The sequence below is a fragment of the Mesoplodon mirus genome (assembly GCF_964341445.2).
Source record: "Mesoplodon mirus genome assembly, chromosome: 13".
In the NCBI taxonomy this organism is placed as follows: domain Eukaryota; kingdom Metazoa; phylum Chordata; class Mammalia; order Artiodactyla; family Ziphiidae; genus Mesoplodon; species Mesoplodon mirus.
In genome coordinates, this window is record NC_138989.1 from 64,854,992 (window position 1) to 64,880,808 (window position 25,817).

A 25,817-nucleotide genomic window follows, 5' to 3' on the forward strand; every position below is an offset into this window, starting at 1 on the left:
TTTCAGGAACAGTCAGATGGAAGAGCTGCATAGGGCAAGGTATGGAGAAAGGGCCCAGAGTTTCCATGCCCTCCTGGAATACACCCCTCTCCCCAAATCTCCAGATGTCCACCAACCTGGAAGCTCTCTGAACCCCATCTTTTGGGGATTTTAGGAAGGCTTCGTTACATAGACATGCTTGATTAAATTATTGACCATTGTATATCGGTTCAATCTCCAGCCCCTCTCTCGTCAGGGGTGGGACTGAAATTTTCTACCCTCCAATCACATGGTTGGCTCCCCTGGCAGCCAGCCCCCATCCTTATGTTTCCAAAGGTCACCTCATTAACATAAACCTAGTTGTGGTGGAAGGGATTTGTTATGAATATCAAGACACCTTTAAAGCTCTTACAAATTCCAAGGGTTTTAGGTGCTATATGTCCGGGATGGTTGAAGACCAAAAATATAGTTCTTATTTTGTATATCACAATATCACATTCCTTTATTAATATAACAGAAAATTAAATCTGGGGTCTGCATTCCTACCCCATCCCCCAAAATCCTAACAAACAAAAGAATATCTTGCTGTGTTATCTGTGGGAGCAGGTGGCTTTGTAGCCTGAGCAAATGATTGAAATTAAGGAGCCTATTCTCCTTACTATTGCTGTGTAACAAACCATCCTAAAACTTAGTGGCTTAAACAGTGATAATCCTTTATTCTGCTCAGGAGCCTGCCATTTGGGCAGGGCTCAGTAGGTACAGCTTACGTCTGTCTGCTCCACGTGGTATCAGCTGAGATGGCTCAGCCAAGGCTGGAAGATCCACTTCCAAGATGGCTCATTCCTGAGGCTGGCGAGTTGTCCTGGCTGTTGGTTCTTCTCCATGTGGGCTTCTCCACGGGTCTGCTTGGGCTTCCTCAAGGCATGTGGCTGGGTTCCAAAAGTGAACGTCCCAGGAAACAGGAAGGAGAAGCCGCGCTTTCCCAAAGGCTTGGCCTGGAATCCTCGGTGTCTCTTCCATATACCATCCGTGGAGCAGTCACCCAGGCCAGATTCAAGAGGAAGGGACATAGGTCCTATTTCCTGATGGGTGGGGTGTCAGAGATTTGGGGACCATGTTTTAAACCACGGGAACTGGTCTCACAGGAGAGGAGTGTCCTTCCTTCTTGCAGACCTGCAGGTTTAGAGTTCATCTTCTTGCAGTCTTTTATGGGGAGCATGAAAAAAGAAATGCCTGTAAAACCCCGTTTGTATCATTTAAACACTGTTATAGTTAGTAAATGTCCGTTTTATATTCTAGTCCTTGAAAAAGTGGCTTCCCCTTGTCACAGATATGTGGGCATCTTCATTTAATCAATCACTCCCAGAATTCGCTGAAATAGAGGCGTGCAGGAATTTGCTGAAATAGAGGCGTGCAGGCACTTGGCCTTGGCGGTGGGAGTCGTCCCCAGGCAGGGCTATCCACAGTTACTGGCCTTCCTGGAACAACTCTCTGTGGCAAGAGCCTGCGCTGGCTGCCAGCGGGCTGCAGAGATGAATAGGGAGACACCCTGCGCCGTGCCCACCTTCAGGGAGTCCAGGGTTGTACGGTAGATGGACAGCAATGACCTCAGTGTCACTTTTTCTCAGGGTGTCCTTTTCCACTGGTGAAACACAGAGTGAGCATGTCTGCTCTGAATGCAGTGGGGATGACTTCTCTTTCCCTTTCTGGGGCTCTTGATTTTAAAGTGTGCCCTGGCCTGGAGCTCCCCACTCTGTTTTCCTCATCTGTGAAACAGGGAGTTCGGTCCAGTCCAGGGGTCAGCAAACTACAGCCTGCTGACCAAACCAGCCCAATGCCTGTTTTCCTAAGTAACATTTTACTGGAGCACAGTCATGCCTGTTGCTTTTTTTTTTTTTTTTTTTTGGCGGGACGCGGGCCCGTCACTGCTGTGGCCTCTCCCATTGCGGAGCATAGGCTCCGGATGCACAGGCTCAGCGGCCATGGCTCATGGGCCCAGCCGCTCCACGGCATGTGGGATCTTCCCGGACCGGGGCACGAACCCGTGTCCCCTGCATCGGCAGGCGGACTCTCAACCACTGCGCCACCAGGGAAGCCCATGCTTGTTGCTTTATGTACAGCCATGGTTGCCTTTTGCTGGTCGCAGCAGGGACCATATGGCCCACAAAACCTAAAATATTTACTCTCTGGCACTTTACAGAAAGTTTGTAGACCCCTGGTGTAGAATAATGGTTTTCAAACTTCACATTTCAACGAACACATGGTTCTTCCTTCAAATAACTTTACCAATAAATCAAATAAATTTACCAATAAATCAATTCTTTTACCAATAAATCTGTTCTTCTAGTACTTGTGCCATGCACTGTACCAAGTACTTTTAAATTGTCAACCTATTTTAATCCTTATAAAAACCCCGTGAGATGGGTATTACTATCATCCCCATTTTAGAGAAAATTGAGACAGAGTTAACAGAGAGGTTAAGTAACTTGCCTAAGGTCACACAGCTAATAAGTGGCAAAGGCAGGCTTCGAATTTAGCAGTCTGGCTCCAGAGTTCATGTTCTTACCCACTGCTCAGTGCTGTTCACTGGTGGCCTGACGTGAAAAGAGGGAGGCCGGATGACTAGAACTGGTGTGGGGATGCTCAGCATCTTCCACTCATCCTTTGGCTTCTCTCCCTGCAGCCCCCAGAACCCCCAGGGCCATATCTGATAACCTCTGCAAGGTTAGCAAATTACAGGGTCCTAAGCTAACAGGTAGAGGAGAGTTTAGCTCGTTTGGGTTTCCCCAAGAGGAAGTGATCCTGGTTGTTGGGACCTCAAGCGAGCCTGGAACTGTAGAGAGTGAGGACTCCAGGCAAACGATCATAATTATGCCCAATAAAAATGAGTGCTTGGAGACCAAGGTCCACATTTTAGAACAATAACTGGAAGAAGCCATCTTTCAACTAATTGCAATGCCCCAAACAAATATTAAAACTAGTAAATCTACGTGGAGTCAGTTCTCTGGGCCAGAGTGGTTTACCTCAGAATTGAGCCATAAAATTCAGCAAGGGCCAACTTTCCACACTGAATGTCACCTTCCCAGCTCCCTCCTATCAATAACCAATAAATCAGCCCAGGGGAGTTAAAAGATTAGTGGCAGCGTTTCTCGGAGAGGTGGGAGCCTAGGGCTGCCGAGGGGCCCTTGGGGGTCTTCCTCTGTGCAGATTAGCTGCCTTGACTGAGCCCACCTTCCCCATAAAGGGCAGTTTTCAGGGAGGAAATACAGCCTTCTCTGTCCTTTGGAGCAGCAGAGGTGAGGGTGACTCACTTTTATTGCCGGTGGTAAGCTGACCTTGATCTTGGTGGTTAGTTTGAAGGTGACTGGGATCTTGGAGGAGAGTTTATTCTGTGGTGTTGTGGCTGGTTTCAAGAATGGTCTCTCTTCAATTTAGCGATTTAAGAGGATTCCTGATTCCTAGGGACCCCCCCCCGCCCCCGGGCCTGTAGCTCCTCTGCCCTGTACAGAAGGGTCTCTCCTATCGTGAGGGTTTTGCTGCCCCTGCTTTTTCTCCTAGGTCTGTGTCCAGTGGGCTTGTGACCCCCGAGGGGACGTAGGGCGGCTCTTTGTGGGTGCTCCCCTCCCGCCCGCACACCTCTCTTCCTGCCCCCCTCCACCCCCCAATTGATAAAATAATCTTCCTGACAACCAGGAATCCCAGTTCCTTTCCAGAGATACTCTCTTTGAAGGAAAGTCTTTTTATAAAGTCTTCCAGGGCTTCCCTGGTGGCGCAGTGGTTGAGAGTCCGCCTGCCGATGCAGGGGACACGGGTTCGTGCCCTGGTCCGGGAGGATCCCACACGCCACGGAGCGGCTGGGCCCGTGAGCCATGGCCGCTGAGCCTGTGCTTCCGGAGCCTGTGCTCCGCAACGGGAGAGACCACAGCAGCGAGAGGCCCACATACCGCAAAAAAAAATGTCTTCCAGTTTCTTTTTGGCTGCTTTCAGGCCACGCTTTGCTGTCCCTCAGTTTTTTCAGATCGGGGTTTTCCTTCTTCTCAGAGCCAGCTTTTTGGAAGTGTTCCCTCCTGGTGGCCGCTCTCCCCGCATTCCTGCCTGTTTCAGGCGTGACCGGACTTGATCGCTGGGTGTCCCAAAGGCTAGAAGGCCCTAAAGCAAAAGGGGCTTTTGTGGGAGTGGGTGGTACCCCTTCTCTTCCCATATGCTTTGCCTGCCTCCTGGTTGGTAGTGGGGGCCTTGTGGGCCTGGGGGTTGGGACTGCACGTGTGGAGGTGGAGGCCCTGCAGGGGTGGGCTGGGGTGAGGTACAGTCTTGGGGCGGCTCCATGTGCTGTGGACGGCCCCCTTCCCAGGCCTCTGTGAAGGTCCCCAAAGCCTGGCTCTAACTTAGCCTAAAGAATATTTGACCTCATCCATCTCCCAAGTAACTGTCGACGTTTGAAAGCAGCAGGTACTTGAATAAGTGAAGCTGTTTCTTTTAGGGAACGTTTTGGAAAACAGAAATTTGGTTCTCACTGAATATACCTTACTAGTGTGTGTGGTTGTGTTTTCAACAGCTTACAAAATGTTAATGAAAATATGGGGCCACCAGTGCATTAAAGTACATTTGAAGAATCCTCTCCACCTCATCACTTAAATACTGTGTTAAGTTTTGCACATTGTATCCCTTTCCCCCTTTAATAGCAATTGGTTGATTGGCAGCTGTGCTAAATAATTTTGTATGCTTAATTAGCTTGGTTTTAAAATTTGTTTCGAGTCCTGTTTATTACCGATGTCACCGCTGTTTTCCACAGAGCCCGATCCCCGCAGCTCTGTCTTATCACCGCCTTCATCAGTGGGACCTTCTCTGCAGAGAGTACAGTTGGTCCTCTGTATCCACAGCTTCTGAATACTCGGATTCAACCAACCTTAGATCCAGAATTCTACGGGATCCAACATTGGTTGAATCCGTGTATTCCCAGGGCTTGTTCTAAGGGACTTGGAACGTGTGCAGATTTTGGTTTCCCTGGGGTGTCCTGGAGCCAACCCTTCTGTGGGTACTAAGGGACCACTGTATCTAGTTTTAGTTGTGCCTCCCTCTGTCTGGGGTTTCCCTTCCCTCCTCCTAAAGGAAACACCTGAGAAATCGCCAGGCTCGTTGTACCCTTAAATAACATCAGTTGCCACTCATTTGTGTCGTATTTTAAGAATTTACCAAGTGCTCTCATGCCCCATATGTGGGGTAGGCTGGTGTTATAATTATGGCCACTTTACACAGATACTCTGAGAGATTAAAAGTCTCACATAGGACTTGGCAGCTGACATCAGGACCTGAGGCTATATCCTCTCACTCTCAATCTAGCATTCTTTCCACCACACCATGGAACCAGCCAGAAACACCAGGGACGAGGCCTCTATGCTTTAGTTCCTTCTTCTGTAAAGTGGGGTCATAACAGCGCCTATTTCATGAGGCCACTGTGAGGCTGAAGCGAGCTGTCACATGTGCTTAGGATGGTACCTGGTGACAATACATGTGAGCTCTTGGGGGGGGTGGTAGTAACCCCCGCTTATGTGCCGCACATTGTGGGGAACAGACTGATTCCGTGGCTCAGGCACACCCTCCAGAAATGCAGGTAAAACACGTGCCCAGATACGCATCATACAGGATGAGAAGGCTGGGCCCGTGGCTGCATGGCTGTCTCACACCACATGTCTCGGGGTCCAGCCTCCTGAAGTAGTGCCCTTTCCTTTGCCAGGGTGGTTGACCAGGAGGCCACCTGTAGGGCTGACCCTTCAGTTGGGGATCCTGGCGTGCTCGGTGGTCTGTCCATTTAACAGACTGAGGCTGTGGCACTGGGCATTCTGGCTCCCAACATTGCCTCACTACTACCCATGCAATGTCACCATGTGTACACATACGTACCCAAAGGGATAAAGCCATCCACAGGGGGAGTGTGTGGTGTGTAAAGGAAGGAGTTCATTCATTCATTCATTCAACCAGTATGTACTACAGTATGCCAGGCCCCATTCTAGCTGCTGGGGGTGCAGCCGTGAGTGGGCCAGAGCCTCATGGAGCTTTCTGACCACAGACAAGGACACAAGTGTGTGCTATGAAGGGGCATAAGGCAGGGCCAGGGGCTGGAGGGGCTGGGAGGGGGGTGGTGACTTGAGTGGGAAGGACAGAGTCCTGGAGAAGGAGAGTGTATGGAGGGGTGGGGATCCTGGTCTGTTGGAGGAGCAACAGGAAGCCATGGGGCTGGAGGGGAGCGAACACGGGGGGAGCACCAAGCCATCCGGTAGCAATATCATGGGGCCAGGTCTTGCTGGACTTGGACTTGGACTCATAGGAAGCCTTTGGAGGCTTTGGAGGGCATGCTGTGAGATTGCAGGGCTCGCATTATTAGCCAGGGAGAGGAGAAGCTCTCACATCCGACCCTGGCACAGGGCTGGGGTTTCGGAACCTCCAGCGCATCTGCAGTTGTGGCCTGTGCAGGTGCCTCCTGCGTCCTACCCTTTAGGTATGCTGCCCCCCACGCATGACATTCCAGTGATCTCCTAGGGCTGATGTACCTGCTCCACCCCCTGTGCTGGAATGCAGAGTCTCAGTCCCAGCAGCTGGGGCTGCCTGGTGTGTGCTTTGGCAGAATTCCTCTCCTGATTTTGAGCTTCTGGGACCCATCTGGGGTTCCACTTTGTGCCCCTTTCAGCGAGCGGCACACCATAGGCCTCCCCAAAGCTGGTAGGGAAGAGAGAGGACGTAAAACCCAAGATTAGGTCCTGAGCCTGGCCAGCACCTTGGGGGAGGCACTTTGAGGGCAAAGCGTTGCGATTTTCATGGCCAAGATGAGCTTGTTGTGTGTGGGGATTGTCCTCACAAGGGCTGGGGGCTAGGTGGGGGGTTGGTCCAGCCACAGCACAGTGGGGACATCCTTCCATGGGGGCAGCCACCTCATTCCACTGCTCACTGTTGGAGGCGACAGCTGGGACAGCAGCTGCTGCCTCTGAGGCCAGCCTCTTCCTCTCAAATGCCTCTTTCCTTTGGGGTGGGAGTCCTTTCCTCATCCAGAAAAAAATGAAAGCTTTGGAAAGGCTGCAGAAACCCCCTTATGGACAGCTCTGGGTAGATGACAAGAGAGGGACTTTGGGGAAGGGATTAATACTGCTGGAGTTGTGTCTAAAGGACAGTGCTTCCTGGGCACTCCTGTTTGGCTTACAAAACCCCACAGCCAGCAGCCTACCTCACTCGGGCCTGTCTGAGAGACTGTAGATTTTGATTCTCATTCAATCATTAAATGTTTTAAAAGTCTGTGAAACAGATAGTCAAAGAGTTAATAGTCTTATTTATTCAACAGATATTTTTGATTTTTTTTTTTTTTTTTTGGCCACGCCATGCGGCATGTGGGATCTTAGTTCCCCAACCAGGGATCGAACCCGTGCCCCCTGTATTGGGAGCACGACGTCTTAACCACTGGACCTCCAGGGAAGTCCCTCAACAGATATTTTTGAGCAGCATCTAATGTACCAGGCTTTTTTCTAGGTGCTGGGAATATAGCAAGTGAACAAAACAGAAAATTCTTGCCCTTGAAGTCTAGTCTTATAATAGGAGGTCATCTTTAAAGAAAGACCTCTCAGTTCTTTAAATAGTAACTCGTGGAGTTAAACACGCATTGGTTTAAGGATCATTGGCTTTGTGCCAGAGAGTCAGGGACAGTGGGGTAGTTAGGATGTCCAGGGACAGAGGGAAGGAGAAACCGTGTCACTAAAGGCCAGTTGGGCAAAGGAGACATCCAGCACTCTTCCAATATGGCAGAAGTCAGGGGAGAATGGGATTCTGTTTATGAAGTTGAGCTTGTACATAACTATTTCTGAACATGTTTATATTGTGGAGGTAACTTATCCATGACTGGTCTTCTGATAGACCAACAAGTGTTACTGAGTGTTTTCTTTGTGCCCAGGTACATGGGGCTTGTGGGAAGATGTGTTCCTTTCCCTGGAGACTAACATGGTTAAGCAATTTACAAACAAAACAAGGGCAAGTCCGTTCAGAGTCACTTCATATGGCTGGGCTTGAGAGCACCGTGGAAAGAACTCATTGAAAGTAGTCTGGGAAGGCTTCCTGGATGAGGTGGCTCCTAGCTAGTCAGAAAGAAGTGGAGAAGGTGTTCTCAGAGATGTGGTAACACGTGAGCATGGCTTGTGTCCTTCGGGCAGCACGGCTGGTGTGTCACAATGGACTTGGCAATGGGGCGGGTAAGAGGTTAGAAGGTGGGGGGCAGTGCAGGCCAGTGGGGGCTTCATGTGGCCTGCACCGGGGCTCCACTGAAGGTTTTGCAGCAGATGAGTAGACTGGTAATTCAAGTGTTTAGGGTGTCTGTTGGTGGGAGGGAGCTGGGAGCAGACAAATGTGAGTCCAGAGAACGGGGGTCCTTCCCCAACGAGTCATGAGGGCCGTGGATAAATCACTCTCTAGAGACACCTCAGTTTACCTCATCTGTAAAATGAAAGTAAGATTTCTAATTCTGGCTATTTCACAGATTTGTTGTGAGTCTTAATTTTACAAATAGGTGTGACAATGCTTTAAACAAACAAAAAAAAGAATAAAGTGTTAAATCAAGAAAAAAAATCCAGGCTATTAGTGTCAGGTTCTCCTTCTCCCTTTGGCTTCCTGACCTAGGAGACAGCATGAAGCAAGAGAGAAATCCCGTTCTCTTGTGGGTGAAGGACGTTGTCCACGCATCAGAGAACCAGGGAGGGGGAAGTGAGCTCACAGCATCTGCATTTAATCCCCTCTCCTGCCCCCACTGAGGTAGGGGAACTGAGGGGCCCCTGAGCCAGAGCTGCAACCCTGCCCAGGGTCCCACAGCTCATCAGCAGTGGAACAGGGACCCTCCTTCTGTGTGAGTCCGCTCCGGCTGCCATAACAAAGTGCCACAGAGGGGGGCTTAAACACCAGAGATTCATTTTCTCATGACTCTGGAGGCTAGAAGTCCAAGATCAGAGGTTGGTTTCTCCTGAGGCCTCTCTCCTTGGCATAGAGATGGCCACTTCTCACTGTGTCCTCACATGGTGTTCGCTGTGTGTGTCTGTGTCCTAATCTCTTCTTATAAGGACACCAGTTGTATTGGATGAGGGCCCACCCTAATGACCGCATTTTACCTAATCACCTCTTTAAAGGCACCATCTCCAAATACAGCCACATTCTGCGGTACTGGGTGTTCGGACTTCAGCAAATCAATTTGGGGGGGTGGGGCACAAGTCAGCCCGAAACACGTTTTTTTTTTTTTTTTTTTCAGAATTTCCAGAGTGTGCACAGTTTTGAGTGGAAAAGCACACTCCTGGAGGGAAAGGGGACTGAAAATTGAAAATCCCTGGGAGCTGTTAGAGACTTGATTTGTGGGATGTGGGCACCGCTGAGAATTGTGACAAGGCAAACATAGATGAGTGAATGATTTAGTGCTCCTGGCAAACTTGAATTAGATTCACTTAAGTAAACTTCATAAACAACCCGTCCCCCTGAGTTTCAAAAAAGTTCAATTAACTGCCTTTATAAAAGATTTCATAACAGGTTTACTTCTTTTTTTTTTTTTTTCAAGCTCCACCAGGAGTTGTGTTTTTTTGGTTTTTTTTTTTTTGGCTGCGTTGGGTCTTCATTGCTGCGCGTGGGCTTTCTCTAGTTGCAGCGAGCGTGGGCTTCTCATTGCGGTGGCTTCTTTTGTTGCAGAGCACGGGCTCTAGGCACACGGGCTTCAGTAGTTGTGGCTTATGGGCTCAGTAGTTGTGGCTCGTGGGCTCTAGGGTGCAGGCTCAGTAGTTGTGGTGCGTGGGCTTAGCTGCTCCACGGCATGTGGGATCTTCGCGGACCAGGGCTCGAACCCATGTCCCCTGCATTGGCAGGCGGTTTCTTAACCACTGCGCCACCAGGGAAGCCCAGGTTTCCTTTAAATACCCACCCTCACTGGTATACTTAAAAAGTGATTTAACACCATGTGATTAAAGTAGTACATTTTCAGAGCCTAGCCATTAAAGGCAGGAGAGACAACCTGTAATTAAAAGTCTGCTGAACCTTCCTCTCCCAAAGACCAGTTCAGCTTAGGACAGTTGACAGTTAGAGCAGCTGAGGCGCTGGTGAGTCTCCTGTGCCTTCCCCTCTAAGTAAGCATGTGCAGAGATTTGACCAGGCTTGGGGGAAGGCAGCACTGACCACCCCGCTCCCGCCTGGGGCTGGGGCATCTGTCCTGCTGTCCTACAAGCCAGCGTTGAGTCTGTGCTGGCAGCAACCCAACCTCATCCTTCTTGACCTCTGTCACCTGAGGGCAGTGATAGTGGACCCCGGTTAGTTTAGAGGGCAAGGAGACATAGGCCATATTGAGTGTTGTCCAAACCTGATGTTAGCGATTTCAACCTGCAAACATTCCCTCTTAACCATAGCTGCAGACCTGGCCAAGTTGACTGATTCCTAGCCCTCCGTGTAAATGGAGCACATTGCCCGGGACTGGGAGAGGAAGCCAAGATCAGAACGAGGCCCTTCCCCACCCCTTAGAGGGGAGAGCATGTGTAACCAGGATCCGTTTGCAGGGAAGCATGTCATGATTCTTAGAGCGTAAAAGCTGAACATTACGGGGAGAAAGAAGAACACTTGTCACCCAGGGCAGAGGAAACTGGAGTTTAATAAAGTCAGTTGCTTGTTGCGTATCAGATTCTGTCCTTCCATCATAAATATTTATTAAGAACCTCCTGCATGCCGGAACTGTGCTGTGTACAGAGGGCCACGCGGTAGTCTCCCCTGGCCAGAGAGCCTTCAAAAGCAATTTTCGAAGTTGAGCGCTTCGTCCCTGCCCTGAAGGCTTGCACGGACGAGTGGAAGAGGCAGATGTTCACACACAGGGTGGAGCGAGACGCCCAGGGCACCGTGTGAGTCCCCGGAGAGGAGCCTGGCCCAGCCTGGGGAGTCAGGGAAGTTGCCTTATGAGAGTGATGAATAAGTTGAGAACTAAATGAAAGGACGCAGGGAGGGAAATTCGTTTGGCCAGCAGGTGGGGACAGGAGTGTTTAAGGCAGGAGGGACATTGTATGCAAAGGTCTGGCAGTGAGAATGTGCATGTGTGGGCATCATTCAGGGTCATCTGAGGACACAAACTTGGAGGAGAGTGGAGGGAGGTGAGGAATGGGGCTGGAGTGTTGAGCAGAGGCCAGAGTGTGAAGGACACACAGGCGGAGGTGAGCAAGCCAGACCTTGCCCCAGCTTTTTTCTTGCACTTTGGGGCCAGAGATCCTGTGACAGATGCCTTCGGCTCGAGGGACCACACTGCTGGGCAGTCTGGACACAGCCTACCCTTAGCCCCACTCCTCCCCGCTATACCTGGTGCTCTGAGGGCTCACTCAGTCCCCTCGTTGGCATCCAGGCTGGGGGATTTGTTCTTTGATTCTGCTGTGAGGTTTGGATGGCCTCCTTGCCCTTCACCCTGAGTTGCCTGGCTCCTTTCTGGGCTGTGATGCCTCTGTGTCCCTTCATGCCCATGCAGAACTCTTCAGAGCCTGGCAGCCTTTGTTGTTTAGGGTCTATAAACTCAAAGGAACCAATGCATGAGTACTGGTTGGTAAGAGACATCAGAAATAACCAGGGCTTAAATAAGATAGAGATTATTTCTCTCTTGCATAAAAGAGGCCTGGAGGTAGGCTGGCCAGAGTTGGTATGCTGGTTCCATGGGCCTTAGGCTACTTCCGTCTTTTTGTACCACCATCCTGTGCATGTGGCCCTTTTATTCAAGGCCACTCAAGGTCCAACGGTGTTGCTGGAGTACCAGCCATCACACAGGGTCATTCTGGGAAGAAGGAGGAGGAACTGGAATCAGTTTTCATTGATTACCCCTATCTGCAAGGGAGGCTGGGAAATGTTTTTCAGCTGAGCACTTACCCAAGGTGCTGTTAGTAAAGAGGAATGGGAGAATATATATTGATTAAGCAACTAGCGGCCTCTGCCGTGGCACGTTGTAGCAGGGAGCCAAGGAGGGCGAGCAGCTCCCTGAGGGTGTGGCTCTGTGTTCTATTTCTATCTGTGGCACTCAGCCCTGTGGCTCATAGGAGATGCTGCTGACTGGGCAGATGAATGTGACAAGACGCGGGGGAAACTCTACTACTGATTAGTCATCAATAAGCCCAGAGGACCCAGAGAATAGCAGGACTGTGCATGGGCTGGGGGCCTGGCCCCACTTCATACTTAGACAAACCGTTTACTTCTTTGAGCCTCAGTTTCTCCGTCTTCAGAAAGGGAATAATCGTTCTCCAAAAGATTTGTGACAAGGATCAAATGAGTCAATAGACTCTAGATAACTATATAAATGGAGGTTTGTGGTGGTGATTTGCAGGTTTTTTTTAAAAATAAATTTATTTTACTTATTTTTATTTGTGGCTGTATTGTGTCTTCGTTGCTGCACATGGGCTTTCTCTAGTTGTGGCGAGCAGGGGCTACTCTTTGTTGCGGTGCGCGGGCTTCTCATTGTGGTGCCTACTCTTGTTGCGGAACATGGGCTCTAGGCGCGCAGGCTTCAGTAGTTGTGGCACGTGGGCTCAGTAGTTGCGGTGCACAGGCTCAGTAGGTGTGGCTCGCGGGCTCTAGAGCGCAGGCTCAGTAGTTGTGGCGCACGGGCTTAGTTGCTCTGCGGCATGTGGGATCTTCCTGGACCAGGGCTTGAACCCGTGTCCCCTGCATTGGCAGGCGGATTCTTAACCACTGCACCACCAGGGAAGTCCCTGATTTGCAGTTTGTTTAGCTCCTCAGACTCTTCCCCTCCCTCTAGGTAAAGTCTAGAAGATTAAATGACTTTTCTGAGCTCAATTATATGTACTGACTTCTCTCATAGACTCCACCCCACCCACCCAAGCCGCAGGGATCATAATATCCCCTTGTGTTTCCAGACATCTTTCTTCTGAAGAGCTCAAAGCCTTAATTATTTCTGGACCACCTAATATTCCAAGATACAGGGAGGGGCAAGAATTATTATTTCTATCCGGAAAATGGACAAGTAACCCACTCAGGGTCAGAGCTGTAACTAAAACTGGGTCTTCTGACTCCAAACCCAGAGCTCTTTCTCCCGAAATAGTATTTACAGACCTTTTGTTTTAAAGCAACAGATGGAGCTCTTTAAAATAATCCTTCGTCAGGGGCCCAGTGCACAAAACAGGAAACAGAATGCCACTGGCTGCCCTGCCCCGCAAGCCACCTCCCTGGAAAATGCCCCTAACTCTCCCCAGGGCCCCAAGGTGGGCTGTCCTTGGTCCTTCAGGAAGCTTCCACTTCCCTAACTGCCCAGTGCTTCGTGGGTTTTGAGTGCTCTGGGTGGATGCAAGAAGTAGAAGCCCAAGCCCTCCCCTTAGCTGGTGAGATGAGCAACTTGGTCATCGGGTGACAGTGAATAGATGTCATCACACATTGGCTTGGTTCCATCCTGGGATGGAGACCCTCACAGTCCGGCCCCATCTCCCAACCCAGCCCCGACTCATTGCCCACTCTACCAGTGCTTTACCCTAAATAGGTTCTCAAGGAGTGCTTTCATGCTCGAAAGAATTATAAATTATGTGGTAAAACCACATACCCTCAATACAAGTAATTATAACTTATTATCCATTTTTCCTTTTATAGTTTTGAATGCTTTCTTACTATGTTCTTGCCAAGCTTCCTAACTTTTTAATAAATCTACCCTGTGTTCTCATCCTGCCTTCTCTGTGGTCCACATTGATTATCTAATAGAAATTTAAATTAAAAAATTTGACGAAGTAATACACTTACACAGTTAAAAAATAAAGACAAGGGCTTCCCTGGTGGCGCAGTGGTTGAGAGTCCGCCTGCCGATGCAGGGGACACGGGTTCGTGCCCCGGTCCAGGAAGATCCCACATGCCGCGGAGTGGCTGGGCCTGTGAGCCATGGCCGCTGAGCCTGCGCGTCTGGAGCCTGTGCTCCGCAACGGGAGAGGCCACAACAGTGAGAGGCCCGCGTACCGCAAAAAAAAAATAAATAAATAAAGACAAAATGAAAAGGTATGCTTTGGCAACAACCCAAATGTCCACCAACCAATCAATGGATAAACAAAATGTGGTGTATCCATACAGTAGAATATTATTCAGCTGTGAAAAGGAATGAAGCACTGATACGTGCTACAATTTGGATGCACCTTGAAAACATTATGCTAAGTGAAAGAAGCCAGACAGAAAAGTAACATATTGTATGATTCCATTTATATGAAATATCCAGAACAGGTAAATTCATAGAGACAGAATGAAGGTTGGTGGTTACCAGGGGTGGGGAGGTTGCAGGACTAGGGAGGAATTGCTTAATGGGTTCTGGGTGTTCTTTCGATGTGATGAAAATGTTTTAGAACTAGTCAGAGGTGGTGGTGACACAGCAATGTGACCGTACTAAGTGCCATTGCATTGTACAATTTAAAATACGTAAAACGGTTCATTTCATGTTATGTGAATTTCACGTCAAGAATTAAAAGAAAAAAAAAGTGATACGATCTGTGAAGTATGGAAATATTGTTCTCACTTTGTCCCTTCCTTCTTGCCCTGCTCCCTCCCCGGAGGTAACCATTTTTGAAAAAACTTTTTATTATTAAAAATTCCAAAAGATGTAAAGGTAGACAGAAGGGTTTAACGAATTACTGTGTACCCACCACTCAGCTTCCTCAGTTATCATCTCACCACCAAGCTTGATTCTTTTCCGGTGTCCATTCTCCTATCCCTGGAGTATTTGAAGCAAATCCCAGACACTATATGATTTCACTCATAAATAATAAATCAATATAGATCAGTAAAAGAACTGTTTTTTAAAAAACACAAGTATAATATGTACCACTTTCAATAATATTTTGTTTCTCCTTTCAGTATTTTTTCATGCCCTATAAGGAATACATTCTGATTTTTCCCCTTTCTTACGTCAAAGGGACCATACTGAAAATGTGATTCTGTACCTGTTCTCTTTCACCTTATAGAACATTCTGTAGATGTTTTCTCTATCAGTGCACAGCGATCCTCCTTGTTTTTTTCTAAGTGTATAATATTGTATCATATGGCTATATACTAGTTTATTCACCCATCCCCCATTTCTGGTGGTTTTCAGTCTTTTCCTTTTTTTAAAATTTATTTATTTTTTGGCTCTGTTGGGTTTTCGTTGCTGTGCACGGGCTTTCCCTAGTTGTGGTGAGTGGGGGCTACTCTTCCTTGCTGTGCGCGGGCTTCTCACTATGGTGGCCCCTCTTGTTGCGGAGCACGGGCTCTAGGCGTGTGGGCTTCAGTAGTTGTGGCAAGTGGGCTCAGTAGCTGTGACTCTCAGGCTCTAGAGCGCAGGCTCAGCAGCTGCGGCACACGGGCTTAGCTGCTCTGCGGCATGTGGGATCCTCCTGGACCAGGGCTCGAACCCGCGTCCCCTGCACTGGCAGGCGGATTCCTAACCACTGCGCCACCGGGGAAGTCTCCAGTCTTTTTCTTTGCAAAGTCTGAGCAGGACGCTATGCAGACTGAGGGGTCAAAGGCAAATCATATTTGGCTCATGGTCTTGAGAAACCTGTGTTACGCAGATTCTTCAGAGAAGCAGAACCATTAGAGAGAGAAGGAGAGAGAATCCTCCTGGGGTTAGCTTGGGTTTCCCTCCAACATGGTGGTCTCAGTGGATGTGGCCTTATTTCAAGGTGGCTGCCCTCCCTCAGAACACAAATGTGAAAGCCTCCAGGTCTTCTTCAGTCTTAGGCCTGGCAGGAAGCATCATGTCACTTCTGCTGCATTGCTGAACATCCAGTTGCACACTGCGAAGTGTGGACACTTCCATCCCTATAGGGAATGTAGTAGAATGTCTGGATACTCAATAAATATTGGTCGTTTTATTAGAGCACTGGACTGTGAGACCCCGCTCTCGGGATAACTTCCTTTGTGACTTAGCCCAAGACCTACTCCTTCTCTGGATCTCTAAAATGGGGATAATAGAAATACTGCTGCCAGGCCCAGGTCCAAATGAGATAGCTCTGAAAGATGTTGGCAGCTAGGTGTGGCAGGGTTTTTGGAACCTCCCTCCCTGGATCTCCCACCCCCAGACACGAGTCCTGCCTCTGCTGCTGGGGGCAGGATCTGGGGGTGCAGGCGACAGGTCCTGGGTCCTCCTCCTGAGATGTCCAAGTAGGCCACCAGGCGGGTAGGTGGGTAGGACTTGAGTCCATGAGGGACAAGAGGAAAACTTGCTGAGTGTTTTATATCCATCAGGGGCTTCATGGCTTTTATATCTTTTCTCATGAACCCACATAGCAGTTCTGTAAGGCAGTGACACTTTTGCCCCTTGGACAGTCGTGCCATGGTGATACAGCTGAGTGACAGCCAGAATTCCAGCTTAGGCCCTCCAGGCTCCAAACCCCGTGCCCTTTGCCCACAAAGCTGGCTGGAAAGAGAGACTCTTGGCAACATACCAGAATTTTCCTTACTGTGAACACTGTTGACTCTAATTAGATTAATTTTCACTTTTCTTTTGCCTCTGAGGGGTTGGTGATACCGTGGGATTACAGCGCTGCACTCTGGGTAGGGCTGTGAGTGATGGCGTGAGATCCTCCGAGCCCGAGAAGCAGCCAACTTCACATTTAAGTTACCAAGTGCCCGGCTGAGGAGCCCTCCTCACCCACGACAGGGCAGTGATGGTTGATAGAGGCCCAGCCTCTTGGTCTGGCTCTACGCCCCTGGGCTGTTCCCTGCCCACCGCCCCCCAGGCCATGACTATCACAAAGGGTCCCTGCCCGGCATGCATTTCTAGAAACGCTGCTCTGAGCACACGTTTGTGCTGGGTTGTGGCCCTAGCCCCAAGCCCTGGTTAATCCGAAGTAGTTAAAGCAGCTGCTTATGGAGTCTCCTCTCTCCAAGGTAAACTGTGGAAGTAAGGGCTTTTGCCTGGATTAAGGCCTCAGCAAGTGAGAGTGCTTTTCCAATGCCAGTCTTGCTTTTTTCACTACAGGGAGCCAAAAATAGACATTTGTGGAGGGCCCAGGACATGTGCCAGGTGGGCCCGAGCTAGAGAAATGTATGTGCTGGAACTTAGCCTCAGACAGAACTCACTGAAGAATAATTCCAGTTTGTGCATTGTCCCTCCTTGACCTTGGACAGCAGTACCAGCGCGCAGGACACCAAGGTGTTGCCCGCCTGCCCTGGCACGTGCAGGTGCTGACGGGTGGGCTTGCCTTCTGAGAGCTGTGAGTGTGCGGTCACTCGCGCTGAGGCTGCCCAGGCAGTGCTGACCTTTGGAAGGGCAAACAAGTGGCCTTTGGGTCTTTTCCGGGTCAGCCGCCAGCCCAGGAGAGAAGCACTTCATACAGCGTGGTGTTTTCCCCTTCTCCTCCGGCCTGACCATTTCTACTGGGAAGCCAAAAAGGCATAAGCATCTTACAGTAACTGAGGTGGTGCTGGGCCTACTGGTACCTTATGGCCCTTTCCTGAGATGGGCCTTGCCTTTCATCTTCGGACCTTTGCCTGCCTCCCCACATCTCGCTGGCACCCTCCCCCTGAGCCTCTCATTTTCCGAGTCCTCTTTCTGTGCAGCTCGGTACCTCTGCCAACACAAACGCCAGAATGAGTAGGCGAAAAGCCACCTCTGGACGGAGACTCTTCTCGTTTCCAGATTCACGGTGCCAGCGGAGGCATAACTGTTTAATCGCTGACACTGTCTCCAGTAAGACCAAATAAAACCCAGTCCCATAGAGGCCCAAATCCAGGATGTGACACAAAGGAAACAAAGGAAGAAGGACATAGGTAGGACTTGGTCTGCTCAGATGCACCTTTTAAAATTCTTCTATTTAGACTCTAATTCCCTATTCTACTTCATAAGCTTGGTGCTTGGGGACTTCAAGCCTTGTCTTTTGTGTGGTTTTGGTTTCTGGCTTTCTCTATCCAGGGGATGATATTCTAAAATGTTGAAATTGCTAATTATTCTTAACACATTGAGAGCCGCTGGGGTGGCCTGTGTGATGAGAGCAGTTCATGTCGCCGCCACAGCAGACGTGCTCACGGAGCCCCTAGGAGAGCAATTTGAGGGGAGTTAGCGAAGTGGAATCACTGTTCCTGCTTGAGCAACGCACCGGAAAGTGGGTGTGACCCGAGGACCTCTGTAAGGCCTAGATGGGCTGTCAGAGTCACGGCCTCTGTTCCCCACAGTGACCCAGGAGGAGAGGCATCTGCCAGAGCCTCCATGTCATGGTGACAGACCGGCCTGGGGACTCAGACAGGCTCTCAGACACTTGAGGTTAGAGCTATGAGGAGAAAACCACAACAAGAAATCGTGGCTCTAGAAAAACACTTCCTTGTCCACTGGAGGCGCGGAGTGTGGGTAAAATGGGATCTGACGTGTCCCTGCCTGGGGACCAGAGAGCGGTGACGGAGAGGAAATTCCCAAAATCCACCCTTTAAAAGTAGGTGACTTTGGGGACTTCCTGGCGGTCCAGTGGTTAGGACTCCATGCTTGCACTGCAGGGGGCGTGGGTTCGATCCCTGGTCAGGGAACTAAGATCCTGTGTGATGCGGCCAAAAAAAAAAAAGTAGGTGACTTTGAATATATTCACAATATTGTGTAACCATCACTTACTATCTAGAACATTCTCTAGAGACATCATTTTCTAGAACCTCATCACCCAGAACATTTTCATCCCCTCCTGTACCCGTGTGCAATCACTCCCATTTCTCCCCACCCCCCTCAGCTCCAGGCAACCTCTAACCAACTTTCTTTCTCTATAGATTTGCCTATTCTACACATTTCGTATAAATGCCATGACTTTGCCATGCTATTACACATTCCTTCTTCAGCATCGTGCCAGCACCAGCTCTCTCATTTATTTTCATAAATTTCCCATTTCACAGTGAGAGAAGGTGAGACAGAAATACTCCGTTTTCACAAATACTGCAGCTGATTTTTCTGTAAAAAAATTTCGATCTTTTGGGAAAATCCTGAGATCCAGTACAATTGCATAACTTACTAACCCTGCATCTGAAATTACACTTTGCTCCTTGTATTTGCAAAAATAATTCTTGCCACCCCCTTAGGCTTGGGGGCTTTAGTTTAGCCCTGCCCCCCTCATCTCCACGTTCCAAGAGCTTTTCTTCCCATTTGTGTTCTTTTCAGCTGCGGGTTGGATCTGGAGGCTCCCCTCTCCTTGCTGGGTTCCTGCAGACTTTCTTTTTGGCATTTCTGTCACCACTGGCATTTCCTCTGAGGCAAGCAGACCAGGAATAAAGAGCAGCCGGCGAGGGGAGGGAACGTCTTCTCTGTTGGCAAAACTGGAGTGAAGCAAGTGTCTGGGAGGACGGGGCTCCCATCCAGTTTGCTTCCTGGGGTCAGGCAGCCAGCGGCCCTTTACCTCATTTCTTTCTTTTTATTGCTCATGTGGGGCTGGAAAGCTAGAGGGTGTGTCCCTCCTGCAAGTGTTTATTGAGCTTTAGGTAAGTACCTGGTACCCAACAAGGTGTTATTACCTGTTGCTGGGAGAAAAAATGGCAGACGGGAAGGAGGTAAGGCTCCACACAGGAAGAGAGAGGTATGATTACGTGGTGGAGGGTGTGCTTGGGAAATAAGTGCTGGGGACTTTTAGGGAAGTGGCAGGTCAGGGTGGAGTAAGGCAGGGGAGGCCTTGTGTCTGAGGTGGGCGCGGTGGCCCTGCGGGATGGGGGTGGGATTTAGAGACGGGAGGAGGGGGACCCATTTTGGAGGGAAAGGGTATCACTGTTCTTCTCCCAGAAATGTCTGGTGTGACTTGGCATCTGAGAGGCCAGGAGGAGAAAGGCCCCAGAATGAAGCTTCCCAGAAGCAGGAGGCGGAGCCAGGGCATGCGGGGGTAGGGCTCCGAGTGGGAGGTAGAGCCTGTCCCCTCTGCCCAGCGGGGAGCCATGGTAAGACTGTACAAAGACCCACTGACAGCTTATGGGGCTGTTTGGGGATGAGTCCTGGGACCCGAGGTAGAGGTTTGGGACCCAGAGTCCATCAGGCACTGGCCTTGGTGGCGCAGAGAGGTGATGGCTGCGTGGATGACGTAAAGACATCGGTAGGAACAAAGAGGAAGGGGTGAAACTGAAAGACCTTTGGCGGAAGACCCCTCAGGGCTCTTGGCTTTGGTGAAGGAGGCGCCTGGGAGTGGTGTTGATTCTGTGTGGTCCTCAAGGCCTCCCTGCTGTGCCTCCTGCGTCAGGGTCCCCTCGGTGCCTCGGATGGGCTTCTGAGGCATGCTGGGTCAGGTGCACCTGCCTGCCGTGTGCTGTGTGCTTCCTGGCACAGGGACAGTCTGTTTACCTTATGGCCTCCCAGCCAGCAGGTTATCGAACAGTAGCTGTGGTAAGGATGGGGCGGGGGGCGGTTAGGAGGACTCTTTACTCCTGCAGGTAATAATAACTTGGAGTATTAACTTATTAGTTAATTATTATTAATTATTATTAACTTATTATTATATTGACTTATTATTAATTAACAATAACTTGGAGTATTGGGACTCGTGGAGCTAATATCACCGTTTGAGCGGTTACTGCATGCTAAGCATTTCACCAGCGCTAGTTGATTTAGTCCTTGCAGCAACCCCATGGGTTGGCCCCATCTTACAGGTAAGGAAATGGAAGCATGGAGAATTAAGTGATTTTCCTGAAGTGGCACATCTAGTACAGGACAGAGCCTAGACTCAGATCCCAGTCCCATGGCTTCAGCCCCTACGCTCTTGCTCACCCGGCTCCACCCTGTCTCAGAAGAGCAGGCTCTGTCTCTGTCTGCTGAATCACATTGATTGTGACTGTGCCGACTTAGAGCTGGGTGAATGTGTGTCAGCACCTCCAATAGGCCGAGGACCTGCCCCTCGCTCCCTCCCCAGCCTTGTCTATGACGGTGGGTAAGAGAGGAGAGAGGAAAGTGCTGGAGAGGAAACGCCCACCTTTGGGGCAGCTGGGCAGCAGGACTGGGTGGGGCCTGCGCACAGCCCAGCAACGGGTGTGCTTGGCCCCCCCCGCATCCCACCCGGCCCTAGGGAGAGTCTCCCTCACTAGCTGTTGGGGCCAGCAGTTCTTGGAGCACTGGCCAGAGAGGTTCTTAGGCGAGGAAGGACAGGGAGGTGGACCAGGGAAAAGAATTTATGTCCAGCTGGTAGTCTGTAGAATTAGATGCTGCAGAAAATTTTAATGAATGCTCTGTTACCTTAATTTTCTTAGAGTGTGAAGTATTTAGGCATCATAGGGATGAGAGTGATACCAGATCCAAGAGAGCTTTGAGTTCAGTTTGCATTGTTTCTAGACAGATTGGCAGGGGAGGGGGTTGGACTGTTTTTAGATGGTGCTATACTAGTTTAGTAATGAACAGACAGCGTGCCCACTGCTACACACTCTCCTTACTCACGCTTTATTGTAATTAGCGCCTTAATCATCTTCCAACAGGATCATAAGGTCTGTGAGGGCCTGGAACACGCCTGTCTCATTAGCTGCCCCATCCCCTGTGCTGGGCACAGGATCCTGGTGGGAGGATTAATTCACCTGGAGGGGTTGCAGAAGGTGCCAACAACTAGATCGCTGACCAGTGAGAAGTTTGGTAGGTGGTGGCGACAGCTTGACCAAAGCATGGAGGACAGAGACGAGGAATGTCTGTGGAAGGGCAGGTGACATTAGGACAAAGTTGTGGACTGCTGGCAAAAGGCAGGACAGGTCCTGAATATCAAGTCACTTATCTTGTCTTTAGGGAATTAGGGCTGAAAACAGAACATGAATGTTTTCTGATGCTGGTCTTTCTGTAGACACCACTAACTTATGCAGCGCCTTGGTCAGAAATAGGAAAAGGCATCCCTTATCTTGGATGAATTTTGAAGCAAGCAACCCCTCCCTCTCGCCCCTCCCCCAGGTGGCTGCAGCCTTGCTTCAGGGCACATGGTCTGACAAATGGGATGTGTGCTGACTCTCAGCCTTCACCCATTGTCTTGCGTAGATGTCTTTGAGCAGTACATAAACTGCACAACTGTATAAGGTCACCCTTTTGAGATTTAAAGTCTGGGTTTAGGCTCTTGAATGGAGCATGTAAGGTGGGAAGCCTGTGTCACTCAACTCTGATCATCCTATTTATTTACACCTTCCTCTTGGCCCTATGTCGGTGTTCTTTCCACAAAGAAGCAGGGATTGTTACCACTGGAGGTCAGAACCTTTATAAGCACATTGTCCACAATTCCCAAATATTGGTCCTGGACCCCGAAGAGCATGAGTCTCACCCAAGGAGCTTATCAAAATGCAGATTCCTGCTCCCCGGACTCACATCGCAAGACAAAGCCCAAGAATCTGTATTTTTTTATGGAACTAGCCCATTTCTTCAATTTATAGATAAGGAAACAGAGACCAAGAGAGGGATGGTGACTTGCCCAGGCGCGTCTGGGGTGGGGTTGAGACCTGATCCCACTCTGGTGATTTTCAGTGCAGGCCCACCTGCTCCTAGCCCCCCACCGGCTCTCTCCCAGCTCCTCCATCTCTGACATTCTCCAAGGCCAAGAACCTGGCTCTGTACCATTTGGTTTGCAGATCATGCTTCCTGTAGCCATCAATTTTTTTTTCCCACTCTTAATAGTAACAGTACTTTACTGGAGTATAATTTATATACAGGATAATGCATGAATCTTAAGTGCATAGCCTGAGGGATCTTGACAAATGTTTATATTCGTGTAACCAGCGCCAAGATCAAAATAAAGATCACGCCGGAAGATCATCAGGGGTTCTAAAATCATCTTAGCAAGGCTAGTGAGGATGGAAGGCACCTGTTCAGGGGACAGCAACCACCTCTCCCGTTTGGTCCCCATGTGTCTTGTATTCTCTGCAGTTTCCCTTGGAGAGGAGGGGCCTGTGTGGGGAGCAGGGCTCAGGGAGCAGCAGGAATGACTTGTTGCCAGATTTCTCAGACCTAAAACAACTTCACGTACCAGGGCCACACCGAGCTGCAGGATCAAAGTGGTACATCTATTTGGGGTACAGTCTTCAACAGCATTTGAAGATTGTACCGAAAAAAAAGTCTGTCTTGCTGTTGAAATAAAGAAAGGCATAGAGAGCAGAACAAAAATCATTTGGCTGCTGAAGATAAGAAGTTACCTTTAAAGCAAGCTCCCACTTGGCCTGGGCTTCTCTCACCCCCTCCTGGGACCCTGGGGTAATGCAGACTCGCTCCCAGCCAGTGCCAGCCTTGGGGAAGTTCACAGAGTGCCCATGTGTGGCATTGCTGGGGCCCAGCAGGGGACCCCATGGCTTTCTGTGAGGTTGGATGGAACCTGGTAACACAGCCTGGACACACACACCACTCACACCCCTGGGGGTGACCTGCTGGGCAAGATGCCAGCACTGCCTCCCTTGCAGACTTGGCGGACGGCCCATCCTCAAAGGCTTGCTTTGAAGAGTCCATCTCTTCAAAGCCATACTTTTAGGGCACAAAGCTGTGGACAAGGACCAGTGGGATTTTCATCCCATCCCTTGGCAGGGCTGGAACATCCAAGAGATGCAATCTGCTCCAGCCTTGAGAGGCTTCCTGGGACTTTGCTAAGGGACACTGACCATTGTTTGCACTTCCCAGGGGCAGAATCGCCTCAGAGCAGATGACCCAGCTGCTGAGAACTCCTACTTCTCAGTGATGCTCTGTTTCTGTTTCACATGCTCTTTCCTGCGTGCTTCCTTTTCCTGTCTCAACTGCATGACTCTTTATAGCTGAGTTAGAAAAAGACAATAACAGCCTGCAGGTATTTCTCCCTTTGGGTGGACTCTCATTTGTGAGTGTTGTGGTGTTGTTACCTATGCTGACTCCAAGAGCTAATGGCTTGAAGGAAGATGCCTGACCTGTGGGTGTGGCCTCTGTTCTTATTTTCCTTAGAGACATACTTGTAGGTGAATGTCAAAGACATCTTTGGTTATTTTCTTGACTGATTTTTTTTTTAAAGGTAATTATTTTTCTTTTCTTTTTTTTTTTTAAGAAGATGTTGGGGGTAGGAGCTTATTAATTAATTTATTTATTTTTGCTGTGTTGAGTCTTCATTTCTGTGCGAGGGCTATCTCTAGTTGTGGCAAGCGGGGGCCACTCTTCATCGCGGTGCGCGGGCCTCTCACTGTCGCAGCCTCTCTTGTCGCGGAGCACAGGCTCCAGACGTGCAGGCTCAGTAGTTGTGGCTCACGGGCCTAGTTGCTCCGTGGCCTGTGGGATCCTCCCAGGCCAGGGCTTGAACCCGTGTTCCCTGCATTGGCAGGTAGATTTTCAACCACTGTGCCACCAGGGAAGCCCTGATTTTTTTTTTTTTTATTCCTAGGTATGCATACATTAAAGGGTTTTTAATATCTGGGCAAATGGCCCTAGAGAAGACAGGTTGTACCCATCTTCATCCCCATTAGCTGAGTGTGAGAATACCAGTTTCCCCAACACTGGGTGTCAGTGTTCCTTTCCACTCCTCCAGATTTGGTGGGTATGAAATTATATCTCATTTGCCTTTGTAGTTCTTCAATTACGATTGAACTTGAAGATTTTTCAGGCCATTTTTTATAGGCCATTTATATTTCTTCCTTTGTAAATTTACTTTTCATGCTCTTTGCCCGATTTTTCTATTGATGTATTTTTCTTTAATTTTAGTTAGAGGTCTTAATTTATAGGTTAAGGCCTTGATTTCTAGATTTTAGAATGTACTCATCTCTACCTAGACTTGGAGGCTTGGAACAAATTAAATTAGCTCCAGAGTGGCACCAGGTCATCACTGGCCCATCCCCAAAGTGCTCTTCAGGAGAGTTAGGAAAAGTGCCCCTCGCCTGCCGACACAGCTCAGTTCCTAAGCATAGGGCTTGGTGAGTGGCACATAGTGGGTTTCAGCCCATCCTGGCTTCCTCAGGCAGGCACCCCTGTCCAGAGCACAGCTGCACAACTTACACAGTCCACAGAACACAGCTGCACAACTTACACGGTCCACACAGCCTACACCACTCTGTGTGGCCACTCTGAGTGTTAGGCAACTGAATTGAGGCAGTTTTGAAAATAACAAAAAAAACCATCCAAGCCATTGACTGGTACACTTTTTACTATCAATATAATGGAACTTCCCAAACTTCAGACGTGGGCATCGCAGTGTTTTTTTTTGTTTTTTGATTTTTGCGGTACACGGGCCTCTCACTGTTGTGGCCTCTCCCGTTGGGGAGCACAGGCTCCAGACGCGCAGGCTCAGCGGCCATGGCTCACGGGCCCAGCTGCTCCGCGGCATGTGGGATCTTCCCGGACCGGGGCACGAACCCGTGTGCCCTGCATCGGCAGGCGGACCCTCAACCACTGCGCCACCAGGGAAGCCCCACATCACAGTGTTGTGAATGGAGTTAGAATTAGGTTATTAGCCTTGATTTGGTTTGTGTTGCAGCAATGGAAGCCAGGGAGGAGGAAGGAGACTCTAGTCCTGACTTAGTTACTAGTTACTGATGTGACCTGTGACTCGGGGCAAGCCAGCTCACTTGACGGGCCTCACTTTTCTCACCAGTCAAATGAGAGTCTGTGACTAGATCAACTTATAGGTTGTTCTCAACTCCAAATGTCTATGAGTCCAGTTCTAGCCATATTTTTCTTTTTTTCACAAAAAGATTTGCCATATTTGAGACAGTTTAGCTTTATTTTTTCTTTAGTGTCTGGATTATGTAGAAACAAAAACAATTGAGAGTTCTATACATATGTTTTTCCATTTCACCAAATTTCTACCTTAGTTATGCTCTGACTGTGCAAAAGAAGAAATACTTCAATGGAACCAATCCCCCTTCTCTCTCTCTCTCTCTCTCTCTCTCTCTCTTTTTTTAATTTTTGGCTGCGTTGGTTCCTTGTTGCTGCACATGGGCTTTCT

At 49.4% G+C, this 25,817-nt stretch overlaps 1 protein-coding gene across 9 annotated transcripts in view; it reads left to right on the forward strand.

Annotated features, from left to right (window-relative positions):
• CTIF (cap binding complex dependent translation initiation factor) overlaps positions 1-25,817 on the forward strand; it is a 313,773-nt gene that overhangs the window by 17,181 nt on the left and 270,775 nt on the right. Inside the window, exon 2 of one of the 9 annotated variants that reach the window (XM_082641323.1) lies at positions 21,379-21,529. The exons of the other annotated variants lie outside the window; for them this stretch is intronic. The gene's annotated coding sequence lies outside the window, so the exon portion shown is untranslated. The remainder of the gene's footprint in view (positions 1-21,378; positions 21,530-25,817) is intronic. 9 annotated transcript variants of the gene reach the window in all.